This window comes from Macrobrachium nipponense, chromosome 36 (assembly GCF_015104395.2).
Source record: "Macrobrachium nipponense isolate FS-2020 chromosome 36, ASM1510439v2, whole genome shotgun sequence".
Lineage (NCBI taxonomy): Eukaryota > Metazoa > Arthropoda > Malacostraca > Decapoda > Palaemonidae > Macrobrachium > Macrobrachium nipponense.
The window spans coordinates 29,598,836-29,612,033 of NC_087220.1; positions in this window are offsets into that span (position 1 = coordinate 29,598,836).

Here is a 13,198-nt window from a genome sequence, read left to right on the forward strand (position 1 = left end):
CTGAGAGTCATTATTGTATCCAAGTTGTCAATTTAACCATGATAATTCTGCAACTCATTTCCAGTAGATTTCTTTCACCAATCAACAGGTTTGCTCATAGAACCTATTTTGGGGGGAACAACTGCAATTCCTCAGAGGATTTACCCCAACAGGGACTCCATAAGGGACCAACTAATATCAAGATTTTTTCATGGCCAGTCTAGGCCAGAAACAAAACCTGTTGGCATAGTGACAGAGTGTACAAGGACTCGAGGGAGGAGGGATCTTAATCTTGCCACAGTAAATACCATGGGGGGTTATTCACCCATCTTCCATAGATGTGACAACAATACACAGATCAGTCAATTCCATCACTACTTGCAAAACCAGGGGGTGGGGAGGGGATACTGTACTGCAAACTGAAGTCATCAACCTTCCAAATGATGTACACTAAATTTTTTTTATCATCATTAACAAAACTATATATATACACTGGGCACAAGGACAATAAATGTACAATAGTCAGGATCTGCTTGCCAAGAATCTGTGTATGCAGCTTTAGTGCACACCATGATATTGGAGTGAAATTTGCTTTCATGCATGCTTGCTGTAATACAGGCTATGGTATTTATAACAAGTTCACAATAGCATCAGGCCATAACTTCGTGTAAATTGCAGGTAGGATGTAGTACTGTCCTAAGCTACCGTAACCTAAACCTACCAAACAACCAACTGGCTATGTATTACTACAGAGCCAGAATCCATAATGTAGCAAACACTTGATAACCTAACCTTAACAGAAAGATAATTATATACTCACAAGATTAATTAGGTCACAAAAAATTATCCATTCATGCTTGGTACCTACTCACTGCTGTCATTCCAAACTGAGGTTAAAGATGAAAACCACAAATCAAGTTGAATAGGTGAAGCACTGCTGGACAGTTTATCTTTCAGAAGTTTTTATGTACTGCCTGATATGATGACGGGATGAAAACTTGGGCATCTGGAAAAAAAAAAATAAATAAAACCACAGGATAGTACACACTGAGTATTGAGGAATATTAAAAAGTAAATATTGTTGCATCAGTAACATGATAAAAGACAGAGACTGGATTTAATGACATTTTTGTGACATGGTACAACATGCACCACTAAAAAGGTATGAACAAGGCATACAAAATTTTAATACTTAGGGTAGATAATTTAAAAACTTGGTGAGACTGTACACACCATCTTTTCAAAGGACTTACTTGTATCTGTACAATTTAAAAAATAATTGAGTTTTATTAAAAAAAATTATGGGACATTTAAAATCACAGGTAATGCAAACAAATGAAACCTTTAGCTATCAAACCACTTGATCCCACAATGATAAGCACACTTAAATCATTCAAGAAATTTTTTGACATTGATATGTTACTAGTTGCACAGGAAAAGGTTGTCAAAAATATAAAATAAGAGAAAATACAGTTAATGAGAAGCAACAATACTAGCATTATGATTCACGGATGACCCAGGTATCGTCAAGTCCAAGGCCTGTGAGTACATAGGCACTTCTGACCACTGTGCCACTGAGATAGTCATATCTGTCAATCATTACAGTATATTCCAAAGGCCACCAATGGAAAAATGGTCTGGTTGAAATCTATAGCCATCTGGGATCACATCATTGAAGCTTGTTGAGCACTTACTATTTCTGATACTATACCAAATCCAGATCCAAGGAATAAGTTAAACAAAATACTGATGGCTATTTTAGCAAGGTATTAAATTAGAAAGGTCAAGAAGTTCAGGACAAATGACCAGCCTTGGTTAGATGATACATGTAGATGAGCTTACCACGACAAACAGAATAAATTCAACACACGGTGACGAAATTGTTCACATGAACATCACACCATTTTTGTTAAGTCTCTCTGTACTGCAAAGAGAACTTTGCAGTACAGAGAAATTACAATCATTCATCAAATAGGAAACTTGAAGGAATTACTAAACCTCATCTGTGGTGGACCAAATTGGGACCGTCTATCTTTGGTTCAGGATTGTCTTGCATTCCACCACTACTAATAGATGATAGTAGATTGATTACAGGCCCCAAGGAAAATGCTGAACTGCTTCATTGAGCTTTTGAAGCTAAACAATCAGCTGAAATGTCCTCACCCTGAACTTATTCTTACAGAATTTTCATTTCATTCTATGGATATTATGAAAAATTCTTGATAATCAGGTTAGCTGGGGTGGAGATCCTAGTGATTTTCTACCCTTTGTTTTCTAAAAAGATTTCTGGGGTGTGCTCTCCCAAGATTAATGAATTCAATAGATTTTTAGGTCTACAGGCAATCCCAGGGTTATGACGGGTTCGGCTAATGACGTTCCAAGGTTAAGGCTCTTTTCAATTATATTCATCAGAAATTATTTCCAGGGTTACGGCACCTACAAAGCTGATCTTGCAGACGAAATATGACACCAAAAATGCAAAATAATCAATATTTGAAGGTCTTTTTGCTGAAAAATGCAATAATAATGCCGTTTACATAGTTTTTAATGCACCTAAAGCATTAAAAGTAAGGTTTTCTTAGGATTTTTGATTATGTTCTGGCTTACGACGATTTTCAGCTTACAACACATCTCAGGAACGGAAACCCCGGATATTGTCGGTGTTCCATTCTCGGTGGGCTGCTGATAACGGTCATTAACCGAAACTCAGCGATTTATGTCACCAATAACCAGTTAATGGCACCTCTGTTAGGTATGTTATGACACGTAACTCTTATTACTGATACCTTATGAATAACACTGTAACTCTTTTACGTATTGGTACCTTATGGCACTGATAACTGAAACTTGGCCTATTATGGCACCATAAATCGCCAATTTTATGGGGCTAGACAAGCATCATAAAACCGTATCAGCATTAACCAAGTCTGTTGATAACCAGGGACTGCCTGCATTTAGTTGCACATTAGGGTTGAGAAAGCCTGAAGGGCTAGACGTATTGCTCTCAACTCTTTCACGTTGACGTGTAGGTTCTTCTCTGTTGGAGACCACATCCCTGCAATTTCCTTGTCGTCCAACAGGGCTCCCCAACCTGACATCATATTCAGATGCGTCTGAATATGTTAGGTTGGGGTTCAATGTGTGCAACGACTTTCCTACTGTAAACCTGCATTCTTCTAGCCACCACTGAAGATCCTCTTTGATCTCGGAAAAAGTGGGGAAGATGAATAAGTCTGGTTGTGTCTTCCTTTCCCAGCTGGCCTTTAGGTAAAACTGGAGGTCTGACGTTTAATCTTCCTAAAGGTACAAACTTTTCTACTGATGACAGTGTCCTCAACAGGCTCATCCATTCGTTGGCCGAGCATGAGGGACGAAAAATGAAACTTTGAATTCTCTTCCGGAAATTCGGAATAATCTGATCCGACAAAGAAACCTGAAAATTAAGAGAATCTATCGAATGAGAGGGAATCAGTTGAGACTTCTTTAGGTTGATTAGTGATCCCAATTGGCATGCTATATTCGGTGTCTTCTGTAGGTCCTCTATGCACTTGGATCTTAAAGGGGAGCAAAGGAGCCAGTTGTAAGGTAAAGGCACATGTTTATGCCCATAAGGTGAAGCCACTTGGAGAGGGGTGCTAGAACTCTGGTGAATTCTTGGATTGTTGTGGAAAGACTGAATTGGAAGACCCGTCACTGAAATGCAAACCTCAGGTACTTCCTGGACTCTGGATGGACTTGAATATGAATGTATGCGTCCTGTATGTCTATTGTTACAATCCAATCCCATTGCTTGATGGCTGACAGAACTGACTGTTTCTCTACGAGAGTAGAAACTTCCCGAGACAGGGCTGAAAACTTCTTTGAGACTATTGAGTAGGTTTTCAAGTCGATGGCCCCGGAGGTTAAGGGAGGTTTCTCCCTGAATGGTATGGCATATCCCTCCTTGATAACATTTAGTACCCAAGGTTCTACAGTGAACCACAATATTCACGCACTCCGGATTCGCGGATTTCACTCTGGAGCATATGTAAGTGTTTACATAATAAAAATATGGAATGTTAGTCCATATATATAAAAGACTAAAACTAAAGAGGTCAACCAGATTGCTTGCAGGAATGTGATCAGACTAGAGACGCTAAAGATGACGTATACAATAAAAGTAGGCTAAGATAACATGCCGTCACCTGTAGTCATTCAATTGTTTATAAACTTTAGTCCAAGCTTCCTGCTTGAGACAAACACCGTGACCTATAGCTCAAGCGGCCTACGTGATCTGTAGCGTGTCTCATTTTGATTGTGTGTTCGTATGTAACTATGTCATTTGTATGTATGTTCATATGTTCGAACTACTGTCTGTTCCTTCATAACTTGTAACAGAGATGGTAGAGAGCAGAACAGAGTTAGCTATCGTCATTAGAAGACCTGTATCTCTTTACCTAAGCTTTATCATGTAGAGAGACTAGAATTAGCCATCATCATTGGCAGAAGCGATCAAGCTATCGTTATTAGAAGACTTGTACAATCATACCTGATCTTCACCATGTAAACTAAGAAGAATATATATATTTTTATACTTCGTGTTTTCTACAAGAACCTCCTCACCGAATCATCATGAGTTTAACACATCGTCGTCATAAACAAGAAGATAATCCCGACTTTGTAAGTGATCTACAAACCCCAAGACACTCCATTGAAGATGGAAGTGCAATACCAACCGACTTAGCGTAAGATTATCGCAAGTCTAACATTACCTCATAGGGCGCCTTATCATACAAGGCACAAGCCCTAAAAGTGGTGGCAAGCGTACCAGAAGGGTTTACAACTTCTCCGAAGATAAACCAGAATAATAAATCATGAAGTCAACGACGACGAAAGCAGAGATTCTTCAAGCAACCTAGTATCATCGTTTAGTGAGCAACTTCAGAAAACAACAAGAACTCTTCCCGACGACGAAAAGCAAGAGATTCTTCAAGCAACTTAGTATCATCGTTTAGTGAATAACTTCAAGAAACAAAACCGACGTGTCCTTTTTCCTACGGCAACGCAAGCTTCGTCTCTCATTAGAATCATTCAAGAAAACATCGTTAGTGAGCGTTTCCGGCACTTCAAGAAACAAACCGAACGCGTCTGCAGCATCGGATCTTTCAAGAGCTCGAATCATCGAAACAACGCGCACGGGGGAAACTGAAGCCAAACCAGGTCATCTGCTAAATAGAGAAGGAGGACCAAGGCCGTGTGTCGTTATCGGAACACCGTGACTTCCCACAAAAGCAAGCTAAGTACAATTTTTTATTCATTTGGAGTAACTTTGAGTGTTTCCTTTACAGGTCGAATTTCGTTATTCCTGTGGCTGAAGTTACGAGACATTCTTAATCTTACTTTTTTACAGAAATTATCTACATCATTGAGATTTCGCTACTGCGAGTTTTTTATCTTTGAGTGTCTGTTTCCAGAAGTTCTACTGAAATATCATAATCATATACTATGTTAATTTTATCATTTTGGGTGATTATTAATCCCTTACGTAACAAATCATATTAAACAGTGAATATGCGTTTACGCAGTGGACGTCTGTATTTATACAGATGCATGGATAGGGTCGTTAAGCACCGTAGTGATTAGAAAACACACAAAAAACAAGTGGAACACCCGTACAAATCTATATAAATTAGAGGTAACACTATTTCGGGTCATGACAATAAATGCTCCTTTGCAAAGTCCCGATCGCAGTTTTAGCCTTGAGTTTTTTGAGTTATATAAAATATCGAACCTCAATGACTCAACTTAACTTTAAAAATGTGGCTGGATTGCAAGGAATAACATGTCTATAAAAAACTTTCATTAGGCTAAATGCACTGACCAGGATCCCTCACTATTTCAAATTTTAGCAAAGAATGAAGTACAAACAGTTAATATTGAATGCAGTAGAGATAACTTGTCTTAATAGTAATCGCTCAGTTCCTAATAGTTCGTCATTCATTGCTTTATACGTAACCAGCAACATAATGCTAAAAACACACAATACGTTGCCGATGGTAATAAAGAGAAGGATCCTAATTATTACAAAAAGAAATAGAAACAGTAGCCCGTTCAGAATCAAACAAGCAAACTCGGTGACTGTGTCACCTAGTCAAGCGGTCAAGGTCAGTCAAAACTGCCGAAGTGTTCAAAGCATAGCAAATTCCACACAATAAGCGATGTTGGATCATACATGCCAAATACCTTTTTAAAATTAAAAAGGAATTTCCCTATGCATCACACGACAGTATCAAGTAATCAGAACAGGTTCTAGTAATTTTAATACATTAAGTTATAATAAATACTGGTGGATTAAGCCCAACTGTACGCGCCGTAAAAAATTAGATTATCTTGTTTTATTTCTTTAGTACACGTAATATCCTGTATTTACGGACTCACCGTCTGTTGTTCGAACTTCCCTAATGAGAAGTCCGGATAAGCGAGCGCTTACAGATACCTCTATAGTTATAAAAAACATTGATCTGTATGTAGTGTAATTGTAAGATCCATCTAGGGGTATACAAAATATTATCTTACATCCTGCAAAATAAGGCGTGTTTATCAAAGGAAAATCCTATAAACCTTCAAACATATTAAAATCCGTTTGAACAAAAAAGAGACAGTTAATCAAATAATAACTTATATAGAGGAACTATACATTTGTCTCATAAATCGTAACATTGTTCAAATGACCCAACAGAATTCTCCCACAACCGCAGTCGTAGTTTGCATGCAAAATCTCGAGAAGCATGCACCCTCGAATGTCTTAGTGCGTGTAAAAAGACTTTGCTGGGAAATGAAATTTTAATCCTTCCCGACACTCTGAAATATAACGATTTCCGCGAACAAAGCCCTAGACACGGTTGACTAGCAGCAACAAGTTAAATCTAGTGATCCACAAACGTATACATATCGTGGATACGGAAGTTATAAATATAGCATTTTTTATTGTTGCTAATTTTTAATCCCGCCCAACCAGTCGTAGATGAATCTCTCTGATAATCTATCTAAAGTAATATCCGTAAAGTCATTCAAGCAGAGGTGATTCAGCAGAAATTTTTTTTATCTTTTACCTGAATACCAGGAAGTTTCTCCACTAGCGAGTGATCTCTGGGAAAAACGGATGTAATTTAACACAAAATACGGTCTAAGGACAAACATAAAGCTATATACGTACCTTCGTATAGACTCTCACTGAAATTTCAAAATAGAGGTAAATGACGCAGTTGAAAAATGTTAGTAATAGGAGTCATTAGGAAATCAAATAAGCCCATATAATTTTTCCCTCAAACGTCATGCAATAAAAGATCGGACTTGGCGTATCTGCGTAGATTTCTGTCGCTTAAACAAGGAAACGACTCCCGATAGTTTCCAGTGCCATGTGCCGACGACATCTCATCTCTGTTAGGTTAGAATAAATTTTTCACCAGCTTGGACTTACTTAAAGGCTTTTACCTGATACCATTACCTAAGTGATTGTACCTCATATACCGTTTTCAGCACACTCAGGGGACATCATCAATTTTTACGTATGCCTCTGTTTACGTTGCGCCCCAATTACAATATAGTGTTGGAGACTTTTAGGGGATAACCTACATGCCTATATTGGATGATCTTATAATCTTTTCTAAATACCTTAGAAGTACATTCACATAAAGTAGAGCTATTGCTACAGAGACAAAGACAAATAATCTCAGAGTAAAATATCTAAATGTGAGTTTTTTAAAAACCGAACATGTTTATCTAGGTTTTATGTGTCTGGTCAAGGTCGTCTTAAAGTAGTCCATGGTAAGGTGTCGGCTATTCATAACTTTCCGGTACCTATTAACGTAAAAGGGGGATACAGCACTTTGGCGCTGTAGTGGGTATTACAATCGTATGTAAATATGTAACTCTTCAGTCATGACAGCTCCTTTAACAGATCTTACGAAGAAGAGCGTAGATTTATTATGGTCTAAAAAGCATCAACAGGCGTTCGATATCTTAAAAGCGGAATAATGCAGCTCACCTAACTTAAAAATCCCTGATTTAAATAAGGAATTTTTTTTTATTGCAATAGACGCCTCAGACCAAGGGGTAAGAGGGGTACTACTTCAGTAATATGATAAACAGTTCTTTCCTATAGCTTTTTATTCACGTAAACTAAAGCCCTCTGAAAGTAAATATGCAGTAATAGGCAAGTAAGGGCTAGGTATCGTTAAACTCACTAGTACATTTCAAGTTCATAATCTACGGCTATCCTGTTAAAGTCCTCACTGAGCATAAGTCACTTACCGAGTTTTTCAAAGGCTTTAATCACAGTCCAAAAGGAACTCGGTAACAAATGATCATTCAGGTCTTTGGAGCCAAGATAAGATATCTACCTGGGAAAGCAATTATCATAGCTGACGCATTATCCCGCAATCCCGCACCATACTGCAAAGAACCATTAATTAGACTAAAAGATATAGAAACATCGTGCTATTGTTAAAACCGTATCTAAACAAGAAAATTCCTTAACCCAAGAGATCGCGAGCATTGAATATCTGGGTTGGAGCGCAGAACTGTTACAAACTGAACAAAGCAAGTGTCAACAGCGATAAGCAAAACAATAAACACCAAACAATAAACACTTCGAACGAAAACAGGGTCAGCAGCAGCTAAGCAAAAAACAATAAACACTTCGAACGGAAACAGGGTCAGCGGCTAAGCAAACAATAAACACTTCGAGCAGAAACCCTAAAGCAAAAGTATATTTAAAGTATGTGTATCAGAATTATGTAATCAAATGTAGTATTATATGTAGGTCCGTGACGAGGAAAACCCGAAGAACACAGCAGGTGACTAACGACCAGGTAGTAGTAATAATCTCTTTCATACCAATCGTCCTAAACTGGTTGCATTCCGTCATCCAGGGTTCCCTACTATGTCACAGAAAGCCAAATCACTATTTTACTGGCCTACAATGGTTACAGATATAAAAAAGCACATAACTGATTGTAACACGTGTCATGAAAACAAGGGACACACTAAGACACCTGTCAGTTAAGGGCCTATCCTGTGCCAAATCAATCCTTTAAAGAATATACGTAGAATTATTAACAGAATTACGAGTCTGACAGAGGGAATAAACACTTCTTAGTGTTAATAGTTCCTTGACACGTTATATAGAATTAATAGCACTAAAAGCAAACACCGCAATTGAGTGCGTTAGGAATATTTATGAGTGCTAAATCAGTAAACATGGAATTCAACACATAATAATCTGTGACTCGGGTGGTGTAAATCAATAATCTTCTTAACTCGTGTGAATTCCTTTCCATTAAGAAAACCAATAATATATTTTATCACCCAGAGTCAATCGGTTTGGTAGAATAACGGATAATTAAATAGGAAGTGTCAATGTCTTACGAGTTACAACTCGTGATATTGGATCCGAACTGGATTATAGCGGTTCTCGCGGTTTTAAATACCTTTATCATTTATATTTTGTATCTATAGAATTGATGCCGCAAGTAGCCTTATACGGTACGCCGCTAGAACACACTTTCCACAGGTTTCAAGCCATAATTAATTTATTTCATAATATATATAAATAAATAAATATAAAGAATTAAAATAAAATATGGATACAAGTGGAGTCAATATAATACACTCCGTAAGAAGTCGGAAGGGTTACAAATTATAATAAAAAAGGAATCACGATAAAATCAATAAGCAAAACGTAACCATAGGTTAATTAAATATCCAAATATATCTGCGTAAAGATTTGAACTCTAACTTAACGCTTTAGTAATGACAAATAAGCTAAAAGTTCAAACGCATATCAAAACCTACTGACATATTGTCTGTCCCGGTGATTTATATTCGTAGTCAATGAAAAAAAATAATAATAATAAATAAATAAATAAATAAATAAAATTAAATAAAAGAGATTTTAAAGTCAGGAAGTCTAGAAGTGAAAATGTTATCTATGGAATAATCCTATATGAATCTTATACAGGGCTAATAATATATATAGAATTTGTATGGAAACCTTTTTCATTAGTTTGAATAAGGAATATTTAATTTAACATAATTACAATTATGCAGATTTCCAACATGAAACTAATATATTGTTCAATTTTGGTACTGTTTTTTTTTCAGACATTCTTCTCATGCGGGTGGAGAATTAAAACAAAAAAAATCATTTGAAAATACTAAAGTCGTATCTCTTACAGCAAGTAACGTAACTCTTAAGCTGGTGATGACGTCATCAGTTCTAGAAGGTCTGTCGCGTTTGCCGTATCAGCATTGATTCCTTTAACCTCAAATATCTGCTTGCACAGGCTTCATCTCTGCTTGCGAAGCAGATTGACTGGAGAAAGGAATGCTTAGCTCATGAACTTCACATGTGGTTCATAGGTCACATGACAGGCCACATAACATATTCTTATCCGTGTGTGTAATGCAATTAGTTAAGGACTTGCAATCATTTTAAAATTAATGAACAAAATAAGCAAATAGAATTTCTATAACAACAAAATGAATTAATTTTTCTGAACCTCATAGACATTTAGAAGTATCAAGTCATGGATGTGAAAAATTTACTTGCAACATTAGTCTATCACAATTCACATTCATGGGAAAATGTCACATTTTCTTGAAAAAAAAACCCAAAGTTTATATAGAAATTAGTTACATAGTGGGTTTTTTCGTTGCATCTCCTACCTATTAATAAAGTTTTTAAAATTAACCTCATAGGGCGCCTTATCATACAAGGCACAAGCCCTGTATTTGGATGTTCTGAATTTACTCTGCCCTTGTGACAATATAATTTCACTTGCAGGCTGATTAATGGAACCTGTTACAGTATCCTGCAGTACGAGAGTTTCACATCGCAACTTCAAAAAATCGTTCGTCGCTGCGGACGACGGCAGTCGAGTAACAACCGCCTACAATGTGAAAGGAATAAGCACCATCATGGACTTCTTCGACCGACACCGTATCCCGTCGTTAATCTCGTTTTAATGCGGAACGCTCCGGAGGCTGTGGAAATCGACTACAAAAGGGACATACTTCCGACAATTATGACCCGAAGGATATTCAACTCTACTTTGCTGGCGAAGGACTCGTGCTGGGGATATTTTTTTATTAATCGCGAACGTAATCGTGTAGCTTAGGATGCAGAGAATAAGTATGAGCGCAAAATAGAACGTTGGACCCGCCCAGGCAAATTTTCCCCTTGTTTTAACCCTGTGAAATTGGCCGTTTCATTTGGCTATAGGTGGTTGTCTGGAACTGTGTAATGGACGAAAAGTTGTTCGAAAGCTAGTTAAATGTGAAGTAGTATAACCTCGGTCATGTATCCTATATATATAAATGATCATAAATAACAGAATCGAAATATATTTTTTGCGTGTACGCACTAGGAATCTATATATAAATGATCATAAATAACGGAATCGAAATATATCTTTGCGTGTATGCAATAGGAATCTATTTAAAGTGCACATATATTAATCATAATTATATGAATCCATATACATATGTATAAACACTCAGGTAGCCTATAATCAATCTGTTACCTTTTATCTTACCAATATCTGCAGTTATTTATGAGTTAGTATATGAATTAATGAATCAGATATATAACATTTAGCATAAAAATCAACGAATCAATCAGCATAAACATTAATAATTTTATCAATTCATATATGAAATTTTTTATCAGCTAAAATATGATTTTTATCATGTTAATCTTCATTCTATGCAATTGTCAGAGTACATTAGTATTTTCTGTAGCATATGTATCTTAATGAGATGAAGTGAAAAACTGTATCATTATATATCACGTGATCACTAATATTTACCAATTATTGTTTTATATTTTATTACTTGAATCAATTCATGTACACCATGAATTTTATTTTTTTATATATATATATATATATATATATATATATATATATATATATATATATATATATATATATATCACATAGTGTCTGTATCACACTCTTATAAGTCAAATGCAAGTCAAGTTTAAGTAATATTCAGTAGTTGGCTTTGGTAGCTGACCGAGCTAATGTAAGTGTTTACATAATAAAAAATATGGATGTTAGTCCATATATATAAAAGACTAAAACTAAAGAGGTCAACCAGATTGCTTGCAGGAATGTGATCAGACTAGAGACGCTAAAGATGACGTATACAATAAAAGTAGGCTAAGATAACATGCCGTCACCTGTAGTCATTCAATTGTTTATAAACTTTAGTCCAAGCTTCCTGCTTGAGACAAACACCGTGACCTATAGCTCAAGCGGCCTACGTGATCTGTAGCGTGTCTCATTTTGATTGTGTGTTCGTATGTAACTATGTCATTTGTATGTATGTTCATATGTTCGAACTACTGTCTGTTCCTTCATAACTTGTAACAGAGATGGTAGAGAGCAGAACAGAGTTAGCTATCGTCATTAGAAGACCTGTATCTCTTTACCTAAGCTTTATCATGTAGAGAGACTAGAATTAGCCATCATCATTGGCAGAAGCGATCAAGCTATCGTTATTAGAAGACTTGTACAATCATACCTGATCTTCACCATGTAAACTAAGAAGAATATATATATTTTTATACTTCGTGTTTTCTACAAGAACCTCCTCACCGAATCATCATGAGTTTAACACATCGTCGTCATAAACAAGAAGATAATCCCGACTTCGTAAGTGATCTACAAACCCCAAGACACTCCATTGAAGATGGAAGTGCAATACCAACCGACTTAGCGTAAGATTATCGCAAGTCTAACATTACCTCATAGGGCGCCTTATCATACAAGGCACAAGCCCTAAAACATATACCCCCATTATTCACGGAAAATTCACCTGCACGTGATATTTTTCTATGAGAAATATCCACAAATTCCAGTTTTTTTTTTTATCAATTTCATCATAAATTTTGTCAATTTCATCATGATAAAACTATTAAAAAAATCAGGTATAAACATTTTTAGTGGGTTTTTCTTGAAGTTTAAATAAGAAAATAGGCAGTTTTAAGCATTTTTATAGGGATCTCAACTATTCGTGGATTCTAGCTATTCACTGGAGGTCTGGTACACATCCCCTGCAAATACAGGGGAACACTGCACAGCCCTGGCTTCCCACTGCTCCTAAAACTGTTGAAGTCTCACTCCTACATGTGCACAGAGGATCAGTTCCTCACATTCTAGGGTCAGTTCTAACT